The following is an 8213-nucleotide window of genomic DNA, read 5'->3' on the forward strand; positions in this document are numbered from 1 at the left end:
ATTGATTTTCTGATTTAGTGTGATGTTGCCATATCTTAAAGAGTATATTTTGATGAGTATAAAGATGTCGGTAAGTGACACAGAATGAATGTAAAACTGAAGGGGAGTAATAAGTTATTCAATGAGCAACTATTACCGAGTTAGACAGTGATAAGATCTTGTTGTTTTGATTGTTTTGATATCCTATATATGAGTATTCAAAGACTGAACAAGAAGGAGAAAAGATTTCAAGCTATAGAATTAGTTAAGGTTTGATACTGTTCTATGTTACTGAGCAAGATGCTAGTCGATAAACCCTAAGGTTATCGCTATCGGTTAAAGAAGGCAGAATATCTATCGAGTGAGGTTCAGTATTTACCGAGTAACAACCGAGTAATAACATAATGCATTGGATGGATAAATACATTATTAAATGTAGAATGCCAATGAGCTGGAGATGCATAGATGATTGGTATGTCGTGCAAGAATTTTGTTGGGGATCTACGACAACAAAAATACAAGAGATAGATCTACAACGCAGATTGAACGGTCATAACCTAGCACAAGTTCCAAGGAAGGAATGCAAGTTCCAAGGCGATAAAACATTTTCAGATCGAAGGATACAATGAACCTAGTCACATTTGAAGATCTGATGGCTAAGATTGATCATGGGAAATGTGATCAAGGAGATTAAGCGGTTAGGAATTGTTCATAAATAAGAAATTGTTGATGAACAATGTATGTGGGCAAATAGAAGAACAATGATACTATAGTAGTGATCACCGAGCACAAAAGACTGAATATCTGATTGAAGAATAGATTGAGAAGCCCAACAAGGAGCAAGATAAGTCTTATGACAAGATTATTTTGTGCACAAAGAATCTGCTTTAGCATTTCAGATGTGAAGTTGCAGATATATTTTATACTGTTATTAATTTTGTAAGTGACAGGAAATCTCTTAACTGAGTGGACCTAACAGTCTTATTTGTAAATCCTCTAGCAAGGTAACATTCTGAATGAGTGTTTGAAATCCTTTGACAAGGTCACTTCTAACAAAGTGCAAGACTCTAACAAGTCTGAGGGAAATCCCTTAACTGGGTCACATCTAGCAATGTGTTTATGTAATCTGTAACAGGATTGGATTTTAACCGAGCATACTCTAGAAGGGTATATTTCTTAGTGGGTCCAAAATCCCACATTGGATTTTCCCTATTTGGGTTTCCACGTTAAATCTGGTGTTAAATGTGTTATGATATCTTAAGTGTATCTGTTTATGAGTTTGAATGATTTACAGTCATAGTTGCATATCAATAAAGGCTATTGAGGTTGAAACTGATAAATATATTGCATTGTGAGTTTTTATGATTCACCCCCCCTCTCATCTTAACTAACATTGGTTCCCTATTATAATTCTTTTTATCTTTATCCTTTTTGTGTGGTAATGCATTATATTAAAAAAAAAATCCTTATAGTAGAGATATCATGTCTCTAGCCATCTTAATGACTTCCTGTAGAGTAGGTGGATTGAGTGTCTTAATCCAAATCCTTAAAAGATCTATTAGATCATCCATTAACATGAGAATAATCCTCCTATCTGAAATGCCTGTAACTAACATTGTCAACCTCTACAAATCAACACCATAGTGTTCCCCATTATTTAAATTGAGCCAACTCTTCAAATTTTAGTTTTGGATCCTTTTTATTGAATCTTTCAAAAAGCCTCTCCATGAACTCAGCATATGAAGTGATTTGATCATGACCCATCACAATCATCCTATGATATCACCGCTTGTGAGGAAGACCATACAAGTGAATAGCATGATATTTGACAACTTCATCTTCTGGCATGAGATTAAGCTTTAAATATGTATTCCATTTTTGTACCCAATCTTTGGTTGAATACTTCCTTGATTCATTGTAATAAGGAGGGGTTAATTTCCTATCCTTTTTTGTAATTCATGATTGTTTATTGTTCTACAATTAGGGGTATGTGTTTCATTTAGATGTCTAAGTAATCACTAAGAGATATAGCAACCTAAAAATTTGGGCCTTTACTTGTCTAGCCCTACTTAAATTGATTTTCCAAGTCATTCACTTGAGGTTCATTGTTAATTGTGGTTGGATTGTAGGTGGGAAAACTAACATAAGGGGTCTAGAATTAACCATTCTCACTTGTTGATTTGTATTTTTTTTATTCACTAAATTAGCCCCTTGACCATTGTTACCATTATTACCTCCTTGATTTTCATTATTACCTCAATTATTTGTTTCTTTATTATTGTTATTGTTGCCTTGATGCAGAAGCATCCCTGGTCGATGAGCAATCTTGCATCAACCAAAAATATTTCCTTTCAGTTTTGTTATTGTTTACTTCCTTGTGTAGTTTTCTATATTCTTACTGGTATGTACTGGTAGTTGCTTGTTCCTTGTGGCAGATCTTGGTTGCAGTTTCCTGGCGGTTTCATGTGGTTGATTCCAGATTTATTGTTCATTTGGGTTCTTCTCCGGTCAATTATCACTTCCGATTGGCTATTCCTGGGTTCCCAGGATAGTTCTTGTGCTTACCAGTTGTTTTTCCTTCATTACTAGTGTGATTCTTGGTGTGTGGATCCATCTTGGGTCTTGTCCGATGTTCTTTGGTGTGTGGCTGACCTTCCTGCTGAACCACATCACTTGGTTGTTATTTTCTGGAAGGATTGATTAAATCTTAGGGCCGACCTAAGTACACGTTTCATTTTCTTGCATTGGTGAATGTAATCTTTTGAGGCCAACCCGTATATGTTCCAGTGGGTATAAATATGATGTTATGTAATCATTTGTAGGGGGAAAATGAAGTAGGACTTAGAAGAAGTATTGATATTCGCATGTTGTGATTTGATTGATCTTTCGAGTCCCGGTTGGGTTGTCTCTGGCTTGTAGCCTGCATATAACCGGTTGACTACCGCATGTTCTTTGATGATAATCTGATGATCATCGGATGATTTTTGAAAGTTTTAAGACTTGAATATGATCTGTTTTTATGAATTTGTTATGTTTTCTTACTGCTTTCATTGTGTCACTCTTACTGCATAAGCCAGTTGACTCTTTTGAGGGTTTTCACCTATTATGGTTGTATCATGCCTCCATTATTATGATGACCAAATATGTCTCCTATATGAAATCACCAACAAATGCTCCAAGTTAGATCTTTCACTAATTAAGAAAATATACCTTGCAAAGTTGATTGTCCTCACAAAGCAAAGGAATGAACAAGTTCAATTCAGATAAATCCACTATCAAAATATTAATCCAAGCATATGCAAAACGACCTCCAAAATACCTTTATAAAGGCCTTCAAAATCCAAACCCACTTTAGGGATGTGTAAAATCACCTTCTGACTCCTCATAGTGGCACCCACATTCCAAAGTTTAGTTTATTAAATATTTTAAAATAGACTTATAACATCAAAAACTCCTTGGACGCCTCATTAAGATACTTTATTAAATTAAATAATGCTAGAGTTAAATTTTTAGTTGAACTTAAATATTATGACATTACTTAAATTAATTGCTTTGAATGACATTAATTGTCAAGATATCAATGTAAAATGCATTTACAACCATTCCCAAAATAGAAATGCTATTAACTAACAAAGATGGTGTCCAACCTCTCACAGTTTACTAAAAATAGAAAGTACAAACATATTGTCTAAATCCACTCTAGAAAAGTTCATAATAAAAATATCAATTGACCATGCTTAACGTAACAACCATCATTACCAAATAAAATAGATTGACTGATTTGTATGAGTGCTCTAACCATAATTCATCCCATGGGAATTCGCTAGATAGCCTAACAGTCACCATGTCGCTAATGCTTAGGAGGGGAATATTATAGTTTTTGTAGACACCTAAAATTGTCCAGTCTAATTAAATAAATATCTTTATTTATTTAATTATTTTAAGCCCGATTCTTCTATTAATTAAATAAATATTTATTTATTTAATTAATTTATTTATCCTCTTCTAGCCTTATTTCTCATTTAAATAAATAAATTTATTTATTTAAATTATCTTTTTCCTAAATTAAATAAATATCTTATTTATTTAATTGATCCCATTTCTTTTGTTAATTAAATAATTATTTATTTATTTAATTAATTCATCAACCTTTTCTACCCATGACACATGTCATTCATCTCTTAATTCCTACACTACCTACCCTCTCATTATTTTCTTATTTTCTCTACCTACCCTCTAATCTTAGCCGACCATTTATCTTTTACACCTCTCAATCTTATCCCTCCATTTCTTATAGTGTCTTCTATATAAGGAGATGCTTCCTTCATTATCAACTCCGACTATGCTTTCGAACTTTCATATGCGATCAAGCCTACTTGCAACCACATTTCCATTCTTTGTTGAGCTCTTGTACACACATAAAATCTGAGAGCAAATATATCAAGCAAGATCAATGGAGATAGGATGAATGGAGATCCAAACCCTATTGGACATTTGATGGTATAATCTTTGTGATTTCATTTGATTTGCATTGTATTAGGTAATCTTCATATGTTATGGTGGATCTTTGTTGTTGTTAGGCTAGGGTTTGTGGTTGAATTCATTTAGTCTTTCAATATTATTGTTTCCATTTTCACCGTAAAAATTTTGGCACGCCCCATGGGACATAGATTTTTGTTAGATCTATGTTTTTTTTGCAAGTTTTTCTAACCCTATATTGTTGTTTTGTACAACAATTTGGAGAATAACCTTGTGTAGCTAGGGTTTTGGACACAAAATCAAGATCTTGGAGAGATTTGATCTGATCTCACAAACGGCTGAGAATTGTTGCACCAAATTTTGTTTGCAAGTTGAAGACAATATTAAGAGTTCTCAATACAAAACTCAGAATTTTTGGAGTACATTTGCATTTTCCATGAATTGTTTATCATTTTTCATAAAAAATTACTTTTGAGAGCAAATTAGCAAATTTTTCAGATTTTCTTATATTTTGGGAAATCTCTCTGATTTATACATAGGCTCTATTCTTGGTGATTTTAATTTTGATGCAAAATATTTCCTCAAAAATTGGATCTTTAAAAATTAGGGTTTTTCATTATTTTGATCAGATCTCACAAATGGTTTCTCATTTTGGCATCACATTTGTTTTGTAGGTCAAAAACATTATCATAGGTTAGCAGTAAAAAAATTAGATTTTTTGGAGCATATTTAAAAAATTTATGAAATTTTTATGTATTTTCATAAGAAATTAATGTTGAGAGCAAATTAGAGAATTTTTCGGATTTTTTTATATTTTTGGAAAGCTCTCTAATTTATACACAGACTTTGTTCTTTGTTGTTTTAAATTTGATGAAAAATCATTCCTCAAAAATTGGATCTTTGAAAATTAGGGTTTTGCAAATTTATTTTGCTCATATCTCACAAACTGCTTGGATGTTTTGCAGTAATTATTTTATGCAGGTTGGGAAGACCATCAGGATTGTCTAGTAAAAATTTCAGATTTTTTGGATCAATTTTGCATTTTATATGAATTTTTTATGATTTTTCATAAAAAATTAATTTTTGGAGGAAATTATCAATTTTTTTGGATTTTCTTACATTTCTGGAAATTTCTTGAAATTTTACAGATGGTCTTTTTTTATGATGAATCAGATATTTTAATTGGTCAAAACAACGCATTGTTGAAGGCCCCTATTTCACAAAATCTTTTGGATCTAAAATTTACCTAACTTGTGTGCTTGCAGGAGGGGTATTATTGCAAAACTACTAACAAATCTTTGTTGCAAAATTTTGGCAAGGGTTTTTTAGCTTTATTGTGTGCCTTGTTTTCATAGATTATCAAACACTTCAATTGGTGCACTAAAATTGAACCAGTGTCTTTTGTGTCTTGGGCAATAGGCTCTTTTTGTTTCATCTTTAGAGGGTTTGTCTCCCCGTGTGGTCATTAGGACTACTAGTGAGGAGAGAATGACCCAAGTGATAGCGAGGAAAATCCATCCTCTTCCAAACCACTATAAACAACTGTATCCATGGTGAAAGCCATGGGTAACATGTGCTGATTAGTTCATGTCGACACTATGTCTCCCCATAAACCCATTTGATCAAATTTATTTGATCAGTTATAGGGCGTAACCCCTACCAGCTAGGAAGCCTTCTGTATTTACAGAGCTAAAAGTGCCACATGTATGGCCACATGAGCGGATGCCCTTACTAGCACCTTTTTGTTTTAGAAAGCCAAAATCATTCTAGTTGTTGGGTTAGGAGGTCGGACCTCTGGAGCGACCCACACACATATGGTTCTTAGTAGAGATACAAAGTTCACCACGGGGATTTTTCGTGGGGACTGATGTTTGGCTGCCCCAGAGAAGTGAGTGTCGAGCGTGGAGCTAGTGGGGTCAAGCATCTAAGTATCTGCTCTGAATAGCGTAGCCTCGGGGGAAACCCCGTGTGGGATCAACAACTATTGTCCTGGCCAGCCATAGGAATTATGCTTGTCTTCTTTTGAACATTCAAACATTCAAGATCAAACATAAAAACATTGTGTCTTTTGTGTCTTCAAGTGTATGCCAAACATTTTTACATCAAACAACACACTTTCTTTTGAGTCATTTTGAGTCTAAACACTTGCAAACACCGAGTCCTCATCAACATTGTGTCCTCTTGTCACAAAAAATAGCCAAAAATTCAGATTTGGTCTCAACAAACAACTTCACAAATTGGAAAAATTTACAGTCCAGCAAACAAGAGCAGTCAGTTTCAGATTTATTGAGCTTCCTACGTTATCTCTCCAGGTTTTTTGTCTAGCATTCAACCTATCTTTGGGTCTCACAAAGTCTATCATTGCTTTACATCTTGCATTACATTCACATTTGTCTAAACTTGAGTCAAAAGGTCACTTGCTTGTCCTCATCATACTTTGTCAACACACTACATACAACAACATTTTGCTAAGTGGTCCCTCATCAAGGTCTATCACCTTTGGGCCTCATTTGGTCTTACTTAGAGTCAAGGTCAACTTACCTCATTAAGAGAAACTATCATCTCTTTGGAAGCCACACCTACTCTACTACATACATACTTGGTCTTACACTTTGAACATTGCAAGTACACCTCAGATTCATTTACATTCCATCCAACTCCTTGTCTCCCATACTCTTTCCATCTTCGTCAATACCTAGTTCATGGTTGAAACTCGTTCTCAAAAATCTAGGAGAGAAGCTAAAGAGGCTCAAGAGTCCGCAAACATGAGTGCCTATGAGTATGACAATGATGCCTTCTTCAATTCTGATCATAACACATTACCTGACATGGATGCCTATATAAACATTCCAAATGTTGAGAACAAGGACACTACAAACAACAATGATACACACAATGACAATATGAACAACTTTTTCGTACTTTCAGTAGAAGTGGAAGACTCCATTATGGATCCCTGTTTTAATCGATTGTTTGAGGAAATAATGAGGAGAGATAGACAATATTTCTTACAAGTGATGGCACAAAGTGGAGCCAAGATACCTCATGATTTTGATATGTCTCAAATAATTGAAAATCAACCTTTGCAACAACCTCACCTCAACATGGATCAAAGGAGGCCTAATAGTGGAGGTAATAGAGGACCACATCTTGTGCCTGAATCACCATCATCTTTGTTTCAAAAACCTGGGGTCCCATACACACATGGTCAAGCATATGATACTCACCTTCGCAGACCATTATGGAAGTCTTATGCAGAAAAATATACTCAATCACATGCCAATTCTAAGGACCAACCACCAAAGCAATTGGATATCCAAAGGCATGCTCAAAATTTGGACACAAGGAAACCCCGCATCAAATTTGGGGGCAACACATTAGAACAAACACATGACATGCCTGTAATGTATGGTATGTATGGACGAAACAGATATTCCATTCCTCATCATGACTATATACCAAGTGGTCCTTATAAGCAGCATCACTATAGACCTCCTCCATATGAACATGTGTATGATCGATACCATCCATATATGCAACATGCTCCTCCTCCACCCGGTGGTTCAGGCATGGGGTATGGTCCAAGAAGTCGGTATCCACCTAAGAACAATTTGGAACAACAAATAAAGTACTTTCAAAAGAAAATGGAGGACATAAATACACTGAAGCCAACTTACACAATGAGAGACATATGTCCCTATCCATTTGACAAAATCATTCAAATGCCTCCATTTCCTACACACTTTGTGACACCT

Source organism: Cryptomeria japonica, chromosome 11, assembly GCF_030272615.1.
Source record: "Cryptomeria japonica chromosome 11, Sugi_1.0, whole genome shotgun sequence".
Classification (NCBI taxonomy): domain Eukaryota; kingdom Viridiplantae; phylum Streptophyta; class Pinopsida; order Cupressales; family Cupressaceae; genus Cryptomeria; species Cryptomeria japonica.